The sequence below is a fragment of the Rhinolophus sinicus genome, linkage group LG12, assembly GCF_036562045.2.
Source record: "Rhinolophus sinicus isolate RSC01 linkage group LG12, ASM3656204v1, whole genome shotgun sequence".
In the NCBI taxonomy this organism is placed as follows: domain Eukaryota; kingdom Metazoa; phylum Chordata; class Mammalia; order Chiroptera; family Rhinolophidae; genus Rhinolophus; species Rhinolophus sinicus.
In genome coordinates this window covers 11,415,943-11,428,315 of record NC_133761.1, presented here as the reverse complement: position 1 = coordinate 11,428,315, position 12,373 = coordinate 11,415,943, and the positions used below count along the sequence as shown (strand labels likewise).

At 47.5% G+C, this 12,373-nt stretch overlaps 1 long non-coding RNA gene across 3 annotated transcripts in view; it reads left to right on the top strand.

Moving 5' to 3' along the window:
* LOC109442505 (uncharacterized) overlaps positions 1-7,210 on the top strand; it is a 33,844-nt gene extending 26,634 nt beyond the window's left edge. The window contains exon 6 of one of the 3 annotated variants that reach the window (XR_012490792.1): positions 4,086-7,210. This is a non-coding gene — a long non-coding RNA (uncharacterized LOC109442505). The remainder of the gene's footprint in view (positions 1-4,085) is intronic. The other 2 variants (XR_002136637.2, XR_012490793.1) reach the window with 2 other exon arrangements.
* Positions 7,211-12,373: the final 5,163 nt, after the last annotated feature.

The following is a 12,373-nucleotide window of genomic DNA, read 5'->3' as shown; positions in this document are numbered from 1 at the left end:
GAGGGGTCTCTGGGGTCAGACTGCCAGGGTTCAAGTCCCAATTGTGCCATTTACCAGCCATGTGAATTTGTGCAAGTCGTTTAATCTCCCTGGGCCTCACCTTACTTGCCTAGGAAATGGGGGTGGTTGGGCTGCTATCAGGATTATGTGAAATCACACCTGTGGTCCGTGCAGCCCCTGACATGTAGTGAGCACTCATCGAGGTGGCCTATTACCATCACTCAGCAAAACATTTATTAAATGCCCTCTGTGCATTGGTATCTAGACTAGGCTGCGGAGACTCAAAAAAGAAGATAGATGCAGTCTGGCTGCTCAGGGAAACGTGCAAACAAACACCCAGGAGACCTCACATCCCCTAGAATACAGGTGTGGAAAGGATCAGTTGAGGTACTACAGACTCAAACCTGGAGAGGGAAGTGGCCCGAGACGCGTCTCGTGTGTCCACGTTGATGGGAGAGCTCCTACGTTCCATGAAAGCTTGGGTTGGGGTGTCAATCTTCTGTTGTCCTTCACTTCAGCTCCTGGCTGCAGAGCTCAGGGGTGGACGGGGCACACAACTTCTGGTGTGAATCCAGTCTCTTCTGCCTTCATCGCATTTTTGTTTCTCTCTGGGATCATTCTTATCAGCGTGCAAGCATGTGGTAATATCTCCCATCTTCAAAAACAAGAACAGAAACTCTCCCTTGAGGCCACGTTCATTTCTACCCCATTTCTCATCTTCCTTTCCTAGCTTATTCCCTCCAAAGATTGGCCTGTCCCCAGACTTTACTCCTCCCCTCCCACAGTCTCCTCGGTCCTCTTAAATCTCCTTTCCTCCCCACTGAGCTAATCTGATCAAGGTCCCGTGACTGCCATGTGCCCACACCACCGGAAAATGTTCATCCTTATTTTACTAAAGCTTGGTCTGGGATTTGACCAGCTGATCACGTCCGTGTCGTGTTAGTTTTCTGTAACTGCTGTAGCAAATCACCACGCATTTAGTGGCTTAAGGCAGATTTACTATTCGCCAGCTCTGTAGGTTAGAAGTCAGGGGTGAGGGGGTCTCACTAGGCTAAAATGCAGGTAGGGCTGCACTCCTTTCTGGAAGCTCTAGGAGAGAATCTGTTTCCTTGCCTTTTTCAGATTCTAGAGGCTTCTAGAGGCCGCTCACATTCCTTGGTTCAGGGCCCCCTTCTTCCATCTCCCAAACCAGAAACACTAAATGTGTCTGATCATTCTTCTGGAGTCATGGCTCCCTCTGACCTCGGCCAAGAAAGGGTCTCTGCTTTTAAGGCCCACCTGGATAATACAGCACAATCTACCCTCCTGGAGGTGCACGACCTTAATCACATATGTGATATCTCTTTGCCAGGTTAGGTAACGTATTCCAGGTTAGGGGGCATTATCCTGCCTGCTATAATGATTCTTTCAAAATGTTCTTCACTTAGCTTCCGGAACTCCACTCTTTCCTTGTTTTCCTCCTATGGAGCTTAGTTTCAGCCTCTTTACTGGATCTTCCTCTTCATCTCAACGTTCAAATGCCAGAGAGACCTACAGCTCAGTCCTTGGACCGCTATGCTCACTCTCTAGAAATCTCATTCAGGCCATTGGCCTTGTACACGACCAAAGCGTCTTGTCTCCAGGCTCAATCTCTCTCCCGAGTTCCAGATTCAAAGACTACCAACACCTGCTCGACGTCTCCTCTTTCCTGGATGACAGACACCTCCAACTGAACATGTCCCAAGCTGAACTCGGAATTTGAGCTAAACATCTCCCTCTTTAACTTCGTCATCTCAGGAAAAGACACCACCATTTAGCTCTGGTCCAAAGTCTAGTTGTCATGCTTGGGACAGTTCACTTTCTTACATGCCTCTATTTAGCAGCAAGCCCTGATGGCTATTCCTTCAAAACGTGTCTGGGGTCCACCCATTTGTCTTGACTGACGCCACCATCACGCTGGTCCAAGCCAACTCGTGTCACCTGGGTCACTGCAGCAAACTTCTAAGAGCTGGTGTCCCCCGCCCCACCCCCACCACCAAGTCTCCGCACGGCGGCACCCAGAGTGAAACTTTCAAAATGGAGTCAGAGCATTCCCTTCTCCTGCTCGAATCCCCCAGGGACAACAGCTTCCCATCCTTTCAAATAAAATGCAATATCTTTGCCATGTCCTCCTAGGCTCTACGGTATGTGACCCCTGATATCAATCCAATTCTTTCACCCATGGCCCCCTCATTTCCTGCTGCCCAACCCTCCTGCTGCCTTGCTTTTCCTCAATTACACTATCTCGTGTGTTATTGGTGCAAGGTCTTCACACGGGCTGTTCCTTTGTTTAGAAGCCTCTGCCCAGGTACCCAAGGCTGCTCCCTCATTACAGTCAGGCCTCTGCTTAAACATCACCTCCTACCAGAGGCCAGTTCTGCACTACTTTCTTTGTATCGTATATATTTATTTGTTTATTATGTCTCTTCCCCACTAGCACACAATTTCCATGTGAGCAGGGACTCTCTCCATTGCTTTGTTCAATTCCATGTTTGCAGCGCCTACAACAGGACCTGGCATGTATGTAGTAGGCATCTGTTTGTTATCTGAATAAACAAATAAGTGAATGAAGAATGAAAAGGGAGGCTTCCTTTGGGGAGGAGTAGGTCAGCCTGGGGCAAGGGCTCCCTGTTAAGGGAGTCAGAGATGGGAGGCAAGGCCTCTGAGGCAGGCCGTGTCCATGGCAACAGTGGCCCGAGGCCCAGTGGCTTCTTTTGGGGGAAGTTCAGAGGGGGCAGGCGAGCTGATGGAGCCTGGGAGACCAGGGGGAACAGAAAGTCAGTGCCCAGGATGGCATCCAGTTCAGACCGGGACTTCTTCCCGGTTTCCACCTCATTGCTCTGGCCTTGGCAGACCCAGCAGATGGGCTCCCAGCAGGTACCTGGGTCTCAGCAGGCACAGGCTCTGCTCATTCAGGACAACTGCCCAGCGTCCCACTCTCTAGCTGACAGAGGCACCCAGAACCATGAAATCTGGATCATAAAGCTCAAAGGAACCCCACCAGGTAGCAGGGTGGGGCGCAATGACTGTGCTGCCTAGAGGGGTAGTAAGAATAGTAAAATCAGAGCGGCCAGCCTGCTTCTCACTGGCTGTGGGGAGCATCACTCAGCTTACCCCACCCAATCCTCACAGCATCTCTGTGAGAAGGAGGCTACTTATCCTCATTTTAAGAAATGTGCCCTGAAGGCCGGAGAGATGAAGGGGCTTGTCCACAGTCCCCGAGTCCAGAAATGCTGCACCGGGGACTCAAGAGCCCCTTCTCCTTCTGTTCTGCTTTTGCATCTAGGACATGACTCCCTTCTGGGTAATCAGGCATGGGCCCCACCTGCACCTCCTCCTGAGGTGGCCTAGCCTAGAAACCTTTATTCCCCATGCAGGGCGTTACAATGCGTGTCTTGTCCTTTGTGTGGCGTTGATTCCAGGCCATTTTGGAATCATATTTTATCCTGCTATTTTGGAAATGAATACACATCATTAATTCTTTTGACAACTGTCCACTGAGGCCCTGCTCTGTGCCAGGTGGACAGAGATGAATGATGACCAGTCTAATGGTTACTGAGGAGCATGGCCTCTGTGCCAGGCTCTGCTCTGTGTGTTCTGCATGTATAGACCCTTTCAGCCCTCATAGCTAGGAAGGTAATGTGCCCATTTTTCAGATGGGGAGATTGAGATACACCAGGTTAGTGAGTGGCAGAGCTAATGCAGAAACGAAACCCATCTGACTCCAATTCTTAATCCCAGGTCTATATCACGCGATAAGGGGGGGGGGGTGGACACGGTGCTATGGCATGCAGAGGAGTGACACATTTGGTTGGCTTCCCATGCGAGTGGACAATGAAGGATGTAAGGATGTAAGGTAGAGGAGCCAAGGACAGTCAAGACAGAGAGACAAAGGTGCAGACAAAAGCACGGAGGTCTTAAAGTACTGAGTGAGTTCACACACACGATGGTTTCTATGCTCCTTGAAGGCAAGAAGTAAATCTTATTTACTTTTGAGTTTGTCTACTCAATAAATGTTTGTTGAATTTAAGCACTTAAATAAAGGTTTCATGTGTCTTGGCTCCCAGCTTTTGGACAAGAATGGAAGAAATGTGCATTTGCCGAATGTCTACGAAGCGCCAGGCCCTGTCTGGTATGTACGTCAAGAGAGTCTCAGGACAAGCCTGTGTGACAGCATCGTTGCCACTTTGCAGACTAGGAGGCGAAGGTGCAAGGAAGTGCAGCCTCCCACTTACTTCCGTCCACTTCGGAGTCCATTTCCTCCTCCCTTTCCCACAGTAAGGCCACTGTTTCCAACTTTTGAGGTAACAACTGTGAAGCCAGTGAAAGGGTGTCCTGTGACATCATTTCCTCTCTGCCCTGTGCATTTCCTCTCTGTCTCCCTCCCGTTGTCTCCTATCACCCACCCGCTGCTCTCCTCCTGGGACCTAACAGTTTCCTCCCTTTCAGGGTCATGTCAGTGATAGGACGTTCAAGGAAATGAGCATTCTTTTTGTTTTCCAAAACTAAAAATGTACTTTATTATTCCTTTTTCTATTATAGAGCACTCTGTGTTCATTGTTGACAAAAAAGATTCAGAAAAGCCACATGCCCACTGTGTGACAGGGGGCAAACTTCACAGGCAGTGGGCCTAAGTTTCTAAAAAATGGCAAAGGGGAATCAACATTATGTATCCTGAGTGCATACAGAGCTTTATGTAGAGATCTATCTGCTCATCGCAGCATTGTCTACGCCCTTGAGAAACTAGAAACTAACCACAAGTCCATTGATAGGGGATTGGTCAAATAAATTTGGTATATCCATGCCAAGTCCACTAAAAAGTATGACGTCAATCTATAATCACTGAGTTAGAAACTTCTTGGCTTACCATGGAATGATAAGAGCAGTAGTGTAGTGGATGTAATGGATATTTGCTGCCTGCCTCTCCTATTTACCCTGTCCTTCTCCACCCTTCTCTGTCCCCTGTGGTATTGGCCTTTTATGGACTGCTGTCCATGGGCTTCTATGCCTTCTAATTCTGGCTGGGTTGGCCAATGGGAAGCACCAGCAGCTGGCGGGTGCGAGGAGAATGAGGTCAGTGTACTTTTTCCTCTGGCTTCATCTCTGTCGGTTTTCTGGGGTTGGCTGTGTCTCTATTGAAGGCTACAGTTCCTGACAGGCAGCCCTCTCCATACAGCTTCGGTTTGCAGTAACCACTCCCTCCCGTTGGCCTCTAGACCTAGGGGTGATATTGGTTCTCCCCTGTCGCTAGCCCTGGTGTATTGCATTTTTCCTTGCTGGTGTTCCTAACTGCTGCTCAGACTAATGTAAATGGTCCCTTTATTAAACTCTCTTCAATTACTCACTTGAGTGTTACATCTATTTCTACCAACAGCTCAACACAGTAATATAGTCCCATCTAGGTAAAATCATATCCATCTATAATCCAGGAAGGGAGGTCTGGAAGAATGTCCATCAAAACATTGTTGCCTCGGTGGGGTGGGATTCGGGTGAGAGCCTTTCTTCTTTATACTTTTCTGAAATTTTAAAACTTTTCTACGACAAGCAGGCATTAGCTTTGATTCCAGAAAAACAAATAAGCAAATAAAACTGTTGTAAAGGTCAGACGGGAGCAGAACCTAGGAAGTGCTTCGTATATTGGGAGCTGCTGTTCGACTTAAGGTCCTGGTGAGTGAGCCACATGCTGCAAGGATTTCTAGGATATTTGCACTGAGACCTGATTTCCTCAAGATAGTGACTGATATCCCTCTGGAGAGAAGGCCTCAGATGTAAATAGACCAGCCCTGCATCCCTAGCGTTTTCCTTCTGGAGCATCTCAGCAAGCGGTCAAATTCAGAGCCTCTTCTCTGCTCCTCTGCCCTCATGTCAGGCAGCAACCCACCAGCCTCTCCCCAGCCCCCACTGCACGCAAGGGCAGAGAGAACCAGATGAAACCCAGGGTAATGAACTCACAGCAAAACTGCCCCTCTGGTCTCATGGGTCAGCCTATCTCTGCCAAAATGAATGAGAGGACTTCCAAACGAATGCCTCCTTTTTTTCATAGAACTTGGCAATGAATTAATCATTGTTTATCGGGGCTGTGTGACCCTTGGTCCCAGTGATGGTGCTAAGACATAAATCACAGCTCTTTGCGGGTGGGGTTTAGGAGGGGGCCCAGGATAGCTGTGAAGAGCTGTTCTTCTAACACAGGAAAAAAATATCCTTGTTTTCAAGGGGCTGGGAGTGCATTCTGGGCTATTTATAATCTGCTGCCGAGCTAAGGCATTTCTGCAGCTGGGCCTGGGAGATAATCAGCACAGTTTTCTTCTCAAGCCAGGTCTGCAAAAAAGACCCTTCTCCTCTGTAGCCCACCCCTTCAACCACCCCATCTGCCCCAGGGCTCCCAAGCCAGTCTTCCTTACTTGGTTTCAGCTTCCAAAAAAGCAAAGGGTGCATTTAAAAGCAGAAAGGCCAAAATACCTCAGCGCAGAGATGAAGGCAAGGATTGTGACCCGCTGGCAGATGGATTTGTCTACAACAGGCCTGTGGAATGTCCATGAACTTGGCACAAAGAGCCTTTCAGAGCTATGGGGAAGGGGCACATGCCACAGGCTCTGTTTCGTTCTCCCAGAAGTTACTCCAGATAGAAACACAGGGTCCCAAGGAGGGCAGATTCCAAAATACGTCTTGGCAGGAGAGCAAATATCCAGGCAAAACTTCTGGAATGGGGCTCTAAAGACCCGCCTCTGCCATGACTGCCTGGTGACCAGGGCAAACCCCTTGATGTCTCTGGACCTCGGTTTCTTCATCTATAAAGTGGGGAGCTAGGCTCAGTGTTGTTCACACTTTTAAAACTCACTTAAAGCTCTTTTATTAAAACCATACTGCATAGAAGCAGTGTTCGTAAAACAGAGACAAGCAGGGAAACTGGTTGAAGTGGAGGGGTTGAGACTGGACGCCTACCCATTTGGCCTCTTTCTCAGCCTGACCTGATGGCTGAAGGCTGTCCAGGAGCCCAGGGCTCCGTGACAGCTTGATCACTGCATTCTTAATGGTCTCTGATATTCATTCCCCCATTTATCCTCCACAAATATTTACTGAGCTCCTACCGTGTATCAGGCTGGACCTGGTTTGGGGGATAAAAAGACAAATAAGAAATCTATTGTCCTTCCTCATGAAGTTTGTAATCTAGCTGGGGAGACAGATATTGATTAAATAAACTATTTAATACAGATACGGATTAAATATATTTTTAAAATTATACATGTAAAATAAATATATATTTGGGTTGAGTAGAGTTCTCTCCTGAAAATTCCTATCCCTCCCAGAACCTCCGAATGTGATCTTATTTGCAACTAGAGTCTTTGCAGATGGAATTAGTTAAGATAAAGTCATATTGAAGTAGGCTGAGTCTTAGATCCAATATGACTGGTGACTTTACAAGAGGAGGAGGAGAGACACAGAGACTGAGACACATGGGAGCACCCGTTTGATGACTTAGGCAGAGATGATGCTGGCAACCAGGAAAGCCAAGGATTGTCAGCAAACCACCAAAACTGGAAGAGGCAAAGGAAGGATTCTTCCCAAGAGCCTTTGGAGGAAGTGTGGACCTGCTGACACCTAGATTTTGGACTTCTAGAACTGAAAGAGAACAAAAATCTGTTGTTTTAAGCTACCCAGTTTGTGGGATTTGTTACGGCAGCCCTAAGAAACTAGTAAAAATTCAGTTGATTCTTATTATTGATGGTAGTTATGCTTTATGAAGTCACCACAAGCACTGAGCGAGTGAATACTGAGTCATTGCTTCTAGGGAAAATACCGGGTTGGGTTCCTATAAGGCTCTGGTCACAACATTTTCATCAGCCAACCCATACATAATCTGTTTTATGAGTGCTTCTGTTTAAAGACATCTTATTTAGCATATATTGTTGAGTCATTAACACTGAACTCATGGCCAACAGCAATTCAACTCATGCCTGAGTGAATCTTGTCTAACACACACCTTTTCACCGTAAGGCACATCCCAGCTTTCTTAAGCCTGGGAACACATGACAGCACTTCAGCGCTATGTTTGGGGACCATTTCGAACAGCAAAACCACCAACCCAAAGCCCCAAGCCGTGAAAAACCTGGCACAAAACTTGACTGAAAAGGACGCTTATGTAGAGTTTGAGAGCTGAAACAAGAAGCAGAGTGTCACCTTCTTGGAGTTCAGTTGGGAACATTCGCGTTGGTGACTCTGCTCTGTGCATGACCACAGATGACCTCGAAAGCACTACGAGTATTGATTTGTGGGTTACAAATAAATTTTAGGGAGTAGGCAAATTCACAAACACAGAATCTGCAAATAACGAGGGTTGACTGTACACACACACACACACACACACACACTCACACACACATACACATTCGAATTGTAAGAAAGGCTATGACTGAAAAGAACAGCGTTTGAAAGACAAGAGGGAACGTTTAGCTACCACAGTCGGGGGACACTTAGGTGGTATCCTTTCAAGCCAAGGCCTGAAGAATAGAGTGGAGGAGTGGAGGGGGAGGGTCTGCCAGCAGCAGAGATGGCTTGTAGGAATTCTGGGAGCAGGGGAAAACTCGGTGCATTTGCCTGAGGTGGGAGTCCAATCAGCCAGATGATGAATGGCATGGGTAAGGGTTCTATTTAAAGTACAGTGAGAAGCTGTCGGAACATTCTGAGCAGAAAAATGAAATGTCCAAGGCAGAGAGCTCACGTTCTCTGTAGCTACTCCACAGATTTGCCGGAACAAGATCGGGTTGCCTCAGCTGGCTGATCTGAGAAATACATCTGTGATGCTCTCACATTCTTCCTTGGATTTATGCGGGGATATAAATAAATGCCAAGCAAAGTGACATGGCATGGTCATAGCTCAGTTTGTTCTGCACAGAACGCTACTTAATTTTTCGGTCCGATCTACCAGGAATAGAATCCCTCAAGCCAAGGGAGTCAGTCTTCCGCGTGACCATCTCAGATTCCACAGCAGGAAAGGGGGGGGCGAGGGAGATATTTTTAGCAGGGAGACCTCTCAGTGCCCCTAAGCCAGGCTGGAGGCGCTGCCCTGTCCCAGCCCTCGGCCGGCCTTGCCTGTCAGCTTTCATCCTAGACAAGACGTGGGAAGGCCCAGGTGCCCCATGCTGCCAGGAATGCCTGCTCTTGGGTGTGTTCCGGAGCTGCCTCCCCTTCACTTGACCCGAGCATGGCTGGCTTCCTGGCCTTGTGAAATCTTCCAGAAGCAGGAAGGGGCCTGAGCTCGGTGTGAGCTTGACTTTCATGGCTTTGCCACACACTCTCCAACAAAGCACCAAACCTCAGTTCATCCATCTCACGTTGACGACCATCCCGCCTCGACCACCACCAAACCCTACCAAGAAGAAACAGTATGAAGGGACAGAAACACTTTGAACTCATTGGCAAATTGTGCGCTGTCAGGAGAATCACAGCGGCAGACATTTTCCCTCCTTCCCTGAGGAGAAAGTCCCTTGTTAATCATGGAGACAGTCTGCACGAACTTGTTCCTTGGCATTTGATGAGTAAGGAAGCCCCTCGTGCTACCTCATCATATTTTCTTCCTCTTCTCCGTGGCTTTCCAACACTCCCTTCTGTAGGACACGCTGAGGAGTTACTATGAGTCAAAAGGAAGAATGACGAATCAGTGATTTTTCTGGTCTGGTATTTAGAGGGCAAATTCAGTCCAAAAGTTAGGTTTTCCAACTCTTGTCAAAGGTGTAGAGGTTCCTGGGCAAACACACTTGGTATTTTAATATGAAAGCTGCCTGCCTGCCCCCCAGAGAACCTGCCTTTGTTCCTTGATTTACTGTAACAACTCAGTCTTTTCAGTCAGCAGAGGGTTGTCGTTGTCGGATAGGCCCTGGCCAAAAATTGTGTGCTTTTGTCCTGGTTCTGACACTTTCCACTGGGACCTTGGGGCCTCCCTGTCTGCAAAGGGTGTGTACAGACAGCCAAGGCAGCCTGCTAAGCTGCCGCCGGCTCCACTTCCACGGAGCAGGTATTTTATTGCATTCTTTTGTGCTTAAGGACTCCAGAATTACATCCCCAATATGCCTGAAACATTTACTCCACAGGAGTTCAAACCAAGTAATGAAAACCATCAAAAACAACTAGGCAGCCCTTGTCCTGAAGTCACCTCTTTCTGGGAGGTCCAGGAGCCTTCCCTCTACTTACCCTGAGTTTGACTTCCCTTCCCTCCCCACAGGGCAATGCCCGCTGGTCAACAGAGCTAGTGTTTGCTTGGGGGTAGGGTGGATAGTACACACTGAACTGTGTGAAACTGCACCCAGGAGAGCGTTGCACTTTATAAGCAGGACTGTACGTCTTGCCGCTGTCCTCAGAAGGAGGTCTTCTGGCTAAAATTATAGGAAGGGTTGATTCAAGTCTCCCAAACTCAGCTGAGGTCAGCAATCATTGACGAAGCTACCTCTGGGTGCAAGGGCTGGGCTGGGTGCTGGAATGTGGACATAAGGAAGCCAGAGTCTCTGCCTGAGGAATCCAGTCAGGGGAGGGAGAGAGGGGCCTGAAGAAGTTACCCAGCCCCGGGAGACAAGTGTTGTGATGGAATAAACATGAAGTGCTAAGAGAAGACAGACGTAACGCTCGGCTCTCTAAGAAATATGCCAACAACACCTTGACCAATCATTGCTCGACTCTTTTTTTAAGTGGTTTATGAAGCATTTTCACACACGAGAGCCCAAGAGCTCATTCGTTCCTCACACGCACTCAGTGAAGAGGATGAGAGAGCAGTGACTCCCCCCCACCCCACAGCCCACGAGACTAACGGCCCAAAGGCCTAAGTACAGCAGTTACCAACAATAAGAACAGTAAGCGTCACCTCCGTTGATTAAGAACTTCCTCTGTGCCAGACCTGTGCTGAGCCCTTGACAAGCATGCCCTCTAATCTCCCAACTCTTCAAAGCGGGCATTATCATTTTTTCTTTTTTTAAAAAAACATTGCGTTGAAATAGACATAATGTACAATTCACCATTTTCACCGTTTGTGAGTGAGTGTCCAGTTCAGTGGTATTCAGTACACTCACATTGTTGTGCTACCATCACCACATCCATCCACAGAACTCTTTTTATCTTCTTTTTATCTTTTTATCGTGTTGTGAAAGGTTTGAGTTGCGCAGTCAGACTGTCTGGGTCCAAACCCTGGGACTGCTGCCTCCACGCCGTGTAACCTTGAGCCCAGGGCTTGTTACCTCTCCAGCCTTTGGTTTTCTCGTTACTAAGATAATCACAGCTTGAGTCATGAGGCTGCTGTGAGGATTAGGTGAGATAACATGCCTGGCATAATTAAGTGCTCAATAAATATAGGCTGTTCGTATTTCTCTGATTATCGGAATGAATATTTGTTGACTTCTTGACCTCTAGATGAGAGACCAAGAGCAGTGAAAAGGGGTTTGGTGGAGCCAAGGGTTACTCAGGGGTGAATCTCGGGTGCCTCTCTGACCATAGGAATTGACATGAAGCTGCAGGAAAAGGTTGTGGTGGGGACGACACGAGATCACGAATAGTATAATGTGCCTGCATAGTGCTTGGCACAGAGTGAGGGCTTAATACATGGATATTAGTAGTAGAATTATTCCTATTTTAAAGTTTTAGAACTCTGTTGCTTCTCCTCCATTGTTGAACAGAGTGTAAATTGGTATAACTCGTATGACGGGCAATTTGGCAACAGCTGTTAAACCAAGTCCATCTGCCCCCGACGCAACTGCACTCCAATTACAGACAGCAGTTGGGAAATGAGTTACGTCCAAGGTTATCTGTTGAAACATTGGTTATAAATGTCCACCAGTTTGGAGCAGATTAAAATAAGTTACGGATTAGAAACCTATGCAACTGACTATGAAGGAAATGATAGACGAAGCCCTTCATGTTCTGATATGGAACAATCCCCAAGACACATTAATTGAGAAAATTACGGAGCAGAACATTATGTATTACCACGTAAGGTTTATCATTTGTATAAAGAGGAGTGGGGTATACAATCATATTAGCATGCTAAATGCTCGTGTACGCATTTGAAAAAAATCTCTGGATGGAAACACAGCAGGCACTGAGTTCCTAAGAGGTGAAGGGAGGGAGACTGTTTACTGTATCTTTTTATAATAATTTTTCATAATGTCTAGAACGTATTACCTATTCAAAAATTAACGAGAGTAAAATGTTATTAAGGGGAGAAGAGAGGAAGGCAGGAAAGCAGGAAGGAAGAGAGGCAGGGAAGGAAAGGGTGGGGGAAGGGAGCGATCTGTTCCCAGCGTTCCTGGGTGGAGTCAGGGCAATCAGGTAGGGCTGGAGAAGAGCAGGTCTGTCCGAGCTGAAGAGCAGAGGA